At 39.6% G+C, this 12369-nt stretch overlaps 1 protein-coding gene across 3 annotated transcripts in view; it reads right to left on the bottom strand.

Annotated features, from left to right (window-relative positions):
* The window catches only part of CHRM3 (cholinergic receptor muscarinic 3), a 227665-nt gene that overhangs the window by 186832 nt on the left and 28464 nt on the right, over positions 1-12369 (bottom strand). Inside the window, exon 1 of one of the 3 annotated variants that reach the window (XM_080997727.1) lies at positions 6237-6309. The exons of the other annotated variants lie outside the window; for them this stretch is intronic. The gene's annotated coding sequence lies outside the window, so the exon portion shown is untranslated. Of the gene's footprint in view, positions 1-6236; positions 6310-12369 lie in introns of those variants that run through there. 3 annotated transcript variants of the gene reach the window in all.

The raw sequence follows: 12369 nt of genomic DNA, 5'->3' as shown, positions 1-12369 counted from the left end.
CCCCATGAAGATCTGGTCAGAGGAACCATATGAATGATTCTTCAGCTCATGTGCTCCCTGCCACACTCCTTCAGCACAAATGTGAAAACAAATGCATCCTCTTTGATTTTTAGCAAACTCTTTTATTGCTACATCACAATGGAAATAACAAGCCTATATGGTTTCTGATCCCAATTTGTTCAGACAAACTATAATTAAAAATAACTGCAGTTCCTGGTCTAAATGGGGGGGGGGGACAGAAGCAGTGAAGGGGGGGGAAGGTTCATGCTTATAAAGCTAAACTATGGTTTAGCATTATTTTGTCTGTATTTTCAGAATTGAATGAAATGTAAGGTAAAGGTAAAGGTACTCCTATTAGGTCCAGTCGTGACCGACTCTGGGGTAGAGGCGTTCATCTCACTTTATTGGCCAAGGGAACTGGCATACAGCTTCCGGGTCATGTGGCCAGCATAACTAAGCCGCTTCTGGCGAACCAGAGCAGCGCACGGAAACGCCATTTACCTTTCCGCTGGAGTGGTACCTATGATCTACTTGCACTTTGATGTGCTTTCGAACGGCTAGGTTGGCAGGAGCAGGGACCGAGCAATGGGAGCTCACCCCGTCGCGGGGATTTGAACCGCCAACGTTCTGATCAGCAAGTCCTAGGCTCTGTGGTTTAACCCACAGCGCCACCCACATCCCATTGAATGAAATGTAGATGCATATAAATTGCACTCAGGAATGCTTTACATGTTCATAAATATGATTCATGCTGCATCTTCAATAACATCTATGAGACAGGAACAGGGTGAAGCTGGTACCAATAATCTTTGTCCAACTGGAACGTCTAGATTGTGTGTGCTTATGGCTATGGTTTGGGCAAATAGTGCAGCACTACTGTTAAGTAACTAGAGGAAGCACAAGCCAAGGCCATCATTTAATTAAGGTATGCAAGCTCAACTTCAATTACTCTCACCAAAGATCCTCCCTGGAATGGCTGCTGTAAAGAGGAATTTCCTTGCAGTAACTAATATGTTTAATGAATCATGTGTGCGCATGCCTAATTAATCCTACGAAACGATTGCCACATCCAATATAGGAAATGCCTCTAATTCAGTCATTAATTATCCCTTACAAGTGACAGTTTCCCTTCAGTAAGTATATTCAGCCCTATTTGCAAGTAAGTGGCTTTTTTTACATGTCATGAGAAAACAAGCTCAGCTTTGCATGGGCATGAGGACACATCTTGAACATGATCCATTTGGTTAAGATGTCGGTGTGACTCTCTCTGCCATAACGTTGTGATGGAAAACTTAACTGCTGTGACTCATGATTCACAACAGTGAAACCACCTTTACAAATTCAGGGCATGTTACCACTCATTGATAAGGCACTTCTTTATCACAGAATTCCAGAGTTTGAAGGAACCCCAAAAGTCATCCAATCCCCTCCATAAATCAGTCCCGTATCTCGAAGCTGTTCAGCTTTTGGGACATGCCCAAAAGGCTGCTTCATGCTTCTTTTCTCAAGATGCTCCAACCCCCTGCCAAGTCATTGTGGGAGCTTTCTTCTCTTCTTGCCTAACTTTAGTTATTGGCTCTTCCTCGCACCTCATCCTCATATCCTTACCTCCAATCCGTATTTGTTATTTTCTTCAGAAAAAGTCTGGACACCTAATAGGAAGACATAAACTGGTATCTTTCCATAGATTAAGTTCTTCTGTTTTGTTTTGTTATGTTTTGTTTTGTTTTCACAGTATGAGTTGGGTTCTCAGGAACCCAAAAGAAATACAAGATTTGACTTCTGGGTCGGTTTGCTTGCTGCCCCTTTATGATCACAGTTTCGAAAGGTGGAAAGAAACCGTGGGCACCTATGAAAGCCTCTTAACCCAGCTGTAGTGTATCCAAACATTATAGTGAAAACCCATTCTTCTTCTCTGGATTAAAGAGAAATAAGCACAGTATGCCAGCCCTCTCACTTACCTCCAAATGCCTATGGGGCCTGTGGACTTTAAAACAATAAACTACTCAGTTTTGTCTTAAGCTGATTAAATAACAGTTTTAAAAATGATTGGATTCGTATGTCTAATGTGCTTCGTAATGAGTGCTTCAAAGTGTAGTAAATATTATGCCTGTTTCTGGCTTGACTATTTTGACAAAAGGTGACCAAAATAAATTTAACCCCAACCCCAAGATAAAAACAAATTCTCACAAGTGAAGCAGTTTTGACTCCTATTTTTACCTGTTCAGATATAGTGGTACTCAAAAATATCTTGCTTACAATAAGTGGGCCAGAAGCATTAGTCCAAGTATCATATGTTGCTTGCAGTATTATGAAGTGGTTAAGACTCTCTTCTTTAAACTGGCATTCAAAAGCCTGTGTTAAGCACACATGGAGTAAATCTGTATTTATATTTTTCAAGGCAATCCTACACATGTCAACTCAAAAGCAACTTGTACAAAGTTCAATGAGATTTACTCCCTGATCAGTGCATTTAGGACTGCACATGAAATTGTTTATTTCCCTTAGCACATTACCCTGTCTGGGCCTTTGGGAAATGGTAGGATTAAAAATGGCCCTAAAGCAGTAGGTCCCAGCATCTAATGCATGCATCTTTAATTGCTGGGGACTAGACTGTATTATTTTTTTGGTTTTGTACCTTGCCACAGAGAGGGTTTTTCTAAGAATTCTGAGACACTACTGAAATTCAATAGGATCCAGACCCCCTGGAACTCTTTTAGAACATGTAACAGCTGTCTTTCTCAGAGCACACTGGAGAAAGACATTCTTAAACTTCTATTCACAAGGAGAGAACTGGGCTAAATGTTTCAGCTCAGGGACCAATTACTCAGCAGCAACATTTGTGGCAGAGGGTGAATCTCATACTGCTAAGTGTAGTTCCACTGCTTTCTCAACCAAAAACGTAATTTCTACATGGCATTCACTCTCTCTCTCTGTTCTCTGTCATTAGAACAGCAAATGAGACTTTTCATGGAAGCAATAAGAATCTACAAAAGACCTCAAAATTAAATGAGGAAGTTGAAAATATATTGCAAGAGAGTATGGGTCAACACACACTTAGACTGAGCTTATATACAACACTGCATCATTGATTTTTTCTTTGAACAACCACAAAAATCAATGTTGCGAAATATGTGCTTCTGCGTTATCTTGGTAATAAACAGATTTTTGTGTGAAAGTGAGAAGAATATGACTTCATAATTCATCAGCCTGTTATGAAATGTGTTGAGCAAAACTATAGAAAAATGGATTATTCCACTTTAGGATTGATGTAATAAAATTGTTTTGAGAAATCTATACAGCACCTAGAAGACCAGACATTGCGTTGAAAAGTGCTTTAGTATCTGAAATATGTTCTCAGTTACGGCATCATCCCAAGCCATTACTTGAGGAAAACCACTGGCTGCACAGGTGGTGTCATCAGGAAAGATTTGGCTTCTTGGATCATGATCTCTGCTTCCTTGAGGTAGGACTTCTGGCGAGAGATGGGCTGCACCTCACAGCATTTGGCAAGAATGTGTTTGCCAAGAGTCTTGAGAATCTTTAAACTAGATCTTGAGTAGGAGGGATAAAACAATATGAATGACAAAAGAGCAGCTGGCACTGGGGATAATAGCTTCACTGATGCACTGAAAACTGAGGTGGTGCTCCAGAAACCTGCTAAAGGGCAAAAACTACAGGAAGGAAGCAGTTGCAGGGAACAACTCGTGGTTTCAGTTGTCTCTACACAAATGCACAGTGTATGGAAAACAAACAAGATGAACTGGAGCTTTTAACATAGGATGGCAAATACGACCTAGCTGGCATTACTGAAATCTGGTGGGATGAGACTCATGACTGGAATGAAGGAACTGAAGGGCACAACCTGCTCAAAAGGAATAGACCAAACAGAAAGGGAGGAGCAGCATTGTATATAAAGGATGTGTACACTTGTGAAATCCATGACCTGGAGCATGAAAAGAAGATTGAGAATATATGGGTAAAAAATGTAGGAGACAGAAAGAACAGTGACCTTACTGTGGGTGTCTGCTACAGACCACCAAGCCAGACTGAAGACTTGGATGATGCCTTACTAGAGCAGATAAGCAAACATTCAAAAAGGAGAGAAATAGTAATCATGTGGGACTTCAACTTCCCCAATATCTGTTGGGACTCAAACTCTGCCAAGAGTGCAAGGTCTGACAAATTCTTCCATTGCATCGCTGACAATTTAAACACAGGTTGGATGGCCATCTGTCATGGATGCTTTAGCTGAGATTCCTGCATTGCAGGGGTTGGACTAGATGACCCTTGGGGTCCCTTCCAACTCGATTCTATGCTCATGTAATTGAATTAGCTAGACCCTTGTATTCTAACTTTGGTTTATGGGGTTCATATCTTGTACATCCCTGGTAAATGAAGCAGATAATGGGGGACAGTGCAGCGCAAGGGTCTTTGCCAGATGATTCCCACTGCAGCAGGATTCTCAGCTGAAAGGCACTCAGAATGCCTTTAAAGTATGATGGATGCTTATCTTTCCATTAACCCAGTAGGAATTGAGGCTTTTCAAACATTCCATTCAAACATCATGTTCATTTTTATGAGGCCATGCTATTCTAAGAGCCCAGTTTATACATAAAACTAAACCAAACTATGGGTTAGCAAAAACACATCGGTGTGAAAGTTCTGACAAGAGTTTGCAGCTGCCATTTTATCCAAACTCAGGCTTGTAGTTTTGTCTCCTGCAGCAAATCATGAGCTGCAAACCTAACAAAATGAAAACACACAACAAATCTCTAGATATAATAAATGGTTTATCCCTTCAGAAACCCAGAGGAACCATGGGGACCCAGGGAAGCTTCCCACTGATTCTGATTGTTCCTCTGGGTTTCTGAAGGGATAAACCACTTATTATATCCAGAGATTTGTTGTGTGTTTTTATTTTGTTGTTTGGTTTATAGGAATTATTTGTCAGTTTATTAAAGACTAATCCTAAACACACTTATTTAGATGTAAATCCCCTTGAAATGAACAGGACATACTTTGAGGCTCAGACACATCCTTTCTGTCATTAGACCCTCTGACAGAGATCACACTGAAAATTTTGGTACCTATCACCTAGACTTAGAATGTACAGGAGCGGTAAATTTTATTTAATTCAATAATGCTGTTTAAACTACAATAAATTAACCTTTATTATATATTTATTATTAACTATATTTTATTGCTGTGATTTTATTATACATTATCTTTTTATAGCATTTATGTTCTCTGGGCAGATCATAAATTTAAATAAATAAAATACCAATTAAATCAAGGCAAAAACTGCACCGGAACAGAAATTAGCATAAAACTAGCATGAAACCACATGAGGCAGCATAAGATCAATAAAACAGCAGCTTTTAAATTGCTTTAAGCTGCTTTGGAGGGATTGTTGAATGGCATAGTAGACAATTTAAAAACAAAAACTAGAACTGGAAGTTTACTCGCATTCAGCTTGTTACAGAATGAGTAAAGCATGCCTTTGGATAAGTGCACATTTAGGCTGCGACAAAGAGACAGTTTCCAGAAATGATAAATGGCTGGCTGTGGAACAGCTAGTCATGGAGCTTATTAAAGGGGAGGTAACCCTGGACCTAATCCCAGGTGGTGCCTAGCATATGGTATGCGATCAGGGCTGTAGCCAGATCAAGGTCAAGAGTGTGCTGCCCCACCTAGAGAACTGGTGTACCCTACCTAGGATTTTTAAAAAGAAGTATTTTATGTTGTTCCACTACAGTTTTCATTTAAGGAATGAAAGCTTGTTATGAAAAGAAAAAGCTGGTTGCAAGTTTGATAGTATGTCCCATTCCCCCGCCCCATCACATCACCTACCCAAAACATGCAAATTGATGATAAAACCAGCAAAAAGAAAGAGATCTGAAAATAATGCTGAAAAACATTAAACATAAATTTCTTGAAATGCACAAAAAGCAAGGGGGACAGCAGCACCTGACACCCCCAACTCTTAAATTTGAAGACAGTCCTCCTGATCAGAAACAGAAAGTAATCTAGGGAAGCTGGCAGGTCATTTAGACAATGAACAAGCAAAGGAGGATGGGGTAATTTGCAGGCAAGAACGAATTACTTCCATTAGCTGTTGGACAGATACCCATGCCTGAATGGCTGGGAAAAGAGAGCAAGTCAGATTGTGATAAAAAGAGTTGAGATGAATATTAATGTAATAGTAATTTTTTTAAAAAAAGAATATTACATACTTGTAAGACTAACATCTGTTCCAGAGAAATTGATGGAAAGCATTATTGAAACTTCCAAAGTAGTAGCAGTGTCAGTCTGTTGCTGTAAAGACAGCAAAGGATCAAATTAGACATGTCTTTAACCATGTCCTTGCATCTTAAGCTTCAATTTTTCCTTCTTTTTTAACTCTTTCCTCCTATGCTATTTTACCTCTTCTATGCTCCCTTTCTCTCCCTCTCCCCCCTTTATTGAACAGCAGCTTTGGGGCCATGTAACAGCTTCAGGAGGAGTAATTTCCACAAAGGAAAGAACTTAGCTAATTCACACTGTCTGAAAAAGTATGCAAACAGAAGCACAGATATCCTTTGAAATTGTCACTTCTCCAAATTTTGCAGTTCTACGGCCAAGTAATGTATTCAAAAATGCATAAACTGGGGTTAAAGTCTGCATACAAATGCATGTATTAGTGAAAATAATAAGCAAAAGTAAATTATATTAAGAAACTTACATTTTAGGAGAAATATGCTATTGTTTTTGCAGCTTATGTCTGAAGGAGACAAACTACAAGCCTGGGACTAGAAGACACACAAAGCCAAATCACTGCTCAATTCACAGGAGTGCAGCAGCAGCAGACCAGAGGAAGAATGAAGAGGCCATGATCTATCTCCTCAAGGGAACTCACACATTTGCACTAACCATGGTTTGGCTTCATGCTACATGTGAATTAAGTTAATTACTTAATTAAGTAAATAAAGGAAGTTTCACATACATGTTCATGATATATTCAAATGTCAAAAGGTGCAGCTGTAAGTCTGAGAGGGCCTCAAATTCATCTAAATCCAAAGCCTTTCAGGTGAGGCAAATTGTTTTATATCAACATACCCCAATAATGGAATAGCAAAAGGAAACATCAGCTAAAAAAACCCCTAAACCTAAAACCAAGTAGCATTCTGTGCTGTGGAAACACATCTATTAATTCATTCTCTTTTTTTATAAAAAGAAAGAAAGGTAATTCAGAACTGTTTGCTATACCTTTGGATTCTAAAAATAATATTTGATATTTGTTCTTCCTTTCAATGCAGTGACAAGAAGATAACTCAGCCTTTCATTTGCTTTCTTTTTCAGATGATAGGATTGATGCTGCCCACACCACAATAGTTTTTTTTAAAAAAAGGAAGCCCACCCATCTATGAGAGAAAAAGCTTTTCAGTTTTTGCAGAGAACGTAAATCAAGCTGTCACAAGCTGCCTTAATTTATTTGTACAGCAGAATTATAATACAGCAGAAAACAGCTTACCGTAATGTAAATAAAGACTTGCATGCACTGCTAACAGGACAAGTTTATTTAATATAATATATTGCACTAACTCATCATTGCTACCTTTCAGTTTGTACTTCTATGGTAACGAACAGTTATAACAAACAGAACCCTTGTGTAAAAATCCAATATGCATTCAGCAAGCACCCAGTTGTGGTGTTTTATTTCTACTAAAAACGATTCAATACTATTTCCTATGTTACTTTATAAGCTATTTTAAATCAAACTTTTCCTTTTTAAATCCCACACTTTAACAGTGAATTACTATCAATGTTTACTCAGAAGTTAACTCCCATAGTATCCGATGGGGTGAACTCCCTGGTAAAACTAGGCTCAGTATGGAATCTTAAATATCTAAGTTCATGCAAAATTAGTTTGCATATGCCTGTTTTCACAATATATTGTCTACAAATTAATGTATTAGGGAGTGGAGGGTATAAAATCAAGCAATCCTCTTCTGTACTTCAAAGGCTACAAGACTGGGCACCTGTTTACTATACATCAGTTTTAGCAATGGGCTAGCAGAGACAGAGACATTACTTTGCCAACAAAGGTCCGTATAGTTAAAGCTATGGTTTTCCCAGTAGTGATGTATGGAAGTGACAGCTGGACCATAAAGAAGGCTGATCGCCGAAGAATTGATGCTTTAGAATTATGGTGCTGGAGGAGCCTCTTGAGAGTCCCATGGACTACAAGAAGATCAAACCTATCCATTCATAAGGAAATCAGCCCTGAATGCTCACTGGAAGGACAGATCCTGAAGCTGAGGCTCCAATACTTTGGCCATCTCATGAGAAGGGGGAGAAATGTTGCATGGGGGGAAATGTTGAATCATTCTGTTCAGCAAGGAACTCTCAGTGCCTTTCTAGATGACTAGTCTGCAACAAGAGTCTCCTGCCTTGAATTTGTTAAGGGCCATCCCTACCCTTAAGCAGAGTGAGACTGTGTGTCCTTACCAGCTCATGTTTTTAAAAGTCACTTAAGTTCCCTAATAAACTTTAGAAAATTAATTAACATACCAGAAAGGCTTTACAATAGGTACAATAGGCTATAGTGTGAAGGAGACAGGAAAGCCCTGTTTAAGCAGAACTCTCCTTATGAGTCTTTCAGTCAGTGCCAATGCTTTTCAAGCGCAATTATTTTCAAGTCAATTTCGACATCTGATTAATGTTTTCTATTTTTAGAGTGATCACAATACATGATCACTGGCCCATGAACTTTGGTTTGCAAGAACAATGTTGGATGCCAAGCATACAGGGAAATGATTGAAAATTTGCTATTGGTTCTCCAGATTGTGATAGGACACCAGTGTGACACTGAGTGTTGCGTGTGCGTAAACATTTTTACCTTGTGTAAAATGTTCCTGCCCCCTTCCGGCAAGTTTTTGCACTCTGTGGTAAAAGGGTGACAAATTGTTTGTAACACAGCAAAAGCTCATGAATTCAGCAAATGCATCCCTACTGCTGAAATGAAAAGGCCAATGGTCCCTCAGGTTCGGAGAGGCATCCAAAAGCACAGCCCATTAAAAGTAATGAGATGCACAGGAACAATATCCGCATGCAAATGTTGTTCTGGCTTCAACAAAGATGCATATTTACATGTCCATCCCAGTTGTCTCAGAAATTGAGATCCCTCCCTCCACCTCTCTTACCACAGGCAACAGATGAGAGCTACAAACGGGAATGATGGAAAGTTGACAGATTTTCCGCCAACAACTTCAAACACAAAAAGTAATTGCAACTTTTGCAGCACAAAAATAAAGCAGGAAAGAATACACACACACACATTTTATATATATATGGGCAGAGGAAATGTGATAATAGAATAAGATACATAGTAAGACAGTAAGAGATTGTAACTGAAAAACTAAGCCACATTACTTGTTATCTGTACATTTTTTTTTATTTATAAATGTCCCTGAAGAGTGGCTGGGGCAGTCAGATGAGTGGGGTACAAATAAAATATTATTATTATTATTATTCTGAAATACGTTGGGCTTGAATTAAACCTTTTGGCAGGTACTTGATGTGTTCTCCTCTCTTCCTGGTACCTTTTGTAGCACAGTTTGAACCTCACAAATATTTGGCGCATCACAAGTGGTACTGAACACTAAGTTATTAATCTTACAGATACTTAAGAAAAACACAGATAATTTGTGAGCTTGACCATTTAGGCTGCAATCCTAATAATGTCTACTCAAAGGTAAATTCTATTTAATTCAGTGGAGCTTACTTCCAGGTAAATGGGGTTAGTTGCAGAGCCCCAGACTCTTAACTGTTTTGATTTGGGATGTCAGTGCTAAAGCTGGTGGATTAGTCCTTGTTATTTAGAGTTGCAATGCTTAATGGTTAGCATGCTACAAGTCTTTTAGCCAGCTGAAAACGTGCCCTCGATTAACCAGGCAGACTTTTAAAAATTATATTTTTATTATACATGTGCTTACAAAAGCTGAAGCATAAAATCACCATAAAATTAACAATAAAATACCAACAAATAGCACTAATAAACATGCCAGCAAAACACTCATGTACTGTAAATATGTTAGCTTTCTGGAAAACACTGCTATAGTCTAGGCCAGGCTTCCTCAAACTCGGCCCTCCCAGATGTTTTGAGACTACAGTTCCCATCATCCCTGACCACTGGTCCTGCTAGCCAAAAACATCTGGAGGGCCGAGTTTGAGGAAACCTGGTCTAGGCCCTTTTAAACCCTATTTACTAATATCTTCCACTGACTATAAGGGAGTGCAACACAAGATGGTAATTAATGAGCTCATTTTAATAATAAAAGTACATGCACACAATTATGTAATTTGTTTAAAATGAGATGGAGCTTACATAATCAATGCTCTCAGCCAGTAGTCTAAGAAGACTGGGGAAAGAGCATCTGCTTTACATACAGAAGATCCCGAGTTCAATCCCCAGCATCTCCAGGTAGGGTTGGGAGACACTCCTTTCTGAAATCTTGGAGAGCTGCTGCTAGATGGACCAATGGTCTGACTTGGAACAAGGCAGCTTCCTATGCTCCTATGATACATCTCAGACTTCCATACTGGACTTCTGGGAAGCCAGAGCTAAGCAGAATAACAAAATCAGAAGTGGGAATGCAAGAAACAACCCACTCGCAATCCTGCAAGTCTACACATGGCAGAATTTTCTCTGAAAAGTTACCGTATATCTTGCAACAGTTGTCTACAAATTTGGTTTTGCAGTTTGAGAACCCAGCAACTAATGTTTCACATGATTTATTAACCTAATGATTCACCTTCCCTCAATTAGTATCATCAGCCTTTCCAGAGATAATTCATAGTTTTCTGTTTTAATGAAGGACTATATAATAGGACAGTGGGCAGGTATAGGATAAATTATTTGCTCTAAAATTCCACAACTGTACTACATGTACTATACCAAATTTCACTGCATGATCTTTATTTATTCATTTTGAAAAATACATTAATGGTTCTATTTACTCAGCAATAGAGTCCCATCAGACCTAGACTGATAGCAGGAACTCAGCATCAGCCAAACCATTGAAAATACAAGGAAAGAAGTCTCCATGGCCTTTCCACACTCTGCATCAGTGGGGAACTCAAGGCAATGGGGCTGAATGTGATATTCTCTATCTGGCCTTCAGGACTCACTCCAGGCCACACATATATCTGGTACCACTTCACTGTTTGGGGATATTTTTTTTTCCTCTGGCTGGAATGTGTCCTTTAATTCTTGTTCATCTGGGTGGAGAATAGCGATGGATGCATGAGTGTGTCTAGCCTACTGTGCAAATGTAAAATCTACATTGATTGCTCTGCTCACTCTCACATCAAGCCCCACCCACCATTGGCATGTGGCTTCCCAACAGTTGCCTAGAAAGGAAGGCAGCCTTCATGCTGAAAAAGTTTCCCCAGCCCTGCTCTATTGAAATTCAAGCAAAGCAAGATAAATATAGCTGATAGACAAAGAGCATCACAGCTAAAGACCGACAAAACAACCCTACCCCTTTCCGAACTAGTCACATACAGTTTCCAAGGAGTGGAACACAACAAGACACTGCCAGAACAGCAGCCACAAAATAAAGACATTCAACACACTTGCCAGTCTACACCAGATTTATTTTTTTTTAAAGACAACAGAAATATATGTAAGATCTCAAGCTGACACAAACTTTTGAGGGTATAGCAGCTTCTTTTTACCATTCCAATTGGTTTGCTTTAGTCGCCCTGTATGATTACCTCTGCCAGGAGAGAGACAGGGGAAATGTCTCCTTGTTAATAATTCTCATCAACCTCTCAGTGGCTTTTGATAACATCAACCATAGTATTCTTCTGGAGAGGATGTCTGAGTTGGGGCTGGGTGGCAGACCTTTGTGGTCATTTCAGAGGGTGATACCTGGAGAGTATTCTTCAGCCCCATGGAATCTTCATTGTGGGGCTCCTCAGGGGTCCCCTATGTTGTTTAACATGTACATAAAGCCAATGAGTGGGGTAATCTAAAGATTTGGAGTACATTGTCAACACTATGCCAATGACACACAGCTCTACTTCTCCTTTACATCTATGGGGATGGCAGGGGATGTGCTGGGCCATTGCCTCAGCAATGCACTGGATAAGAGTCAACAAACTGAAGTTAAATCCAGGTAAGACACAGGCATTGTTAGTGGGTGGTTCCCTAGAGCAGATGGATAGAAGGTTGCCTGCTCATGATGGCATCTGAAGGAGTGGTCACATAGTTTGGGGGTACTGCTTGATTCTTTGCTGCTGGTTGAGGCCCAGGTGCCCTCAGTGGTGCAGAATGCTTTCCATCAGCTTTGGCTGGTGGTCTACCTGCACCCCTATCTGAAA

The sequence above is a fragment of the Podarcis pityusensis genome (genome assembly GCF_964106645.2).
Source record: "Podarcis pityusensis genome assembly, chromosome: 3".
Taxonomy (NCBI): domain Eukaryota; kingdom Metazoa; phylum Chordata; class Lepidosauria; order Squamata; family Lacertidae; genus Podarcis; species Podarcis pityusensis.
The sequence above is the reverse complement of the archived record's forward strand: the minus strand, read 5'-3'. Positions and strand labels throughout refer to the sequence as shown.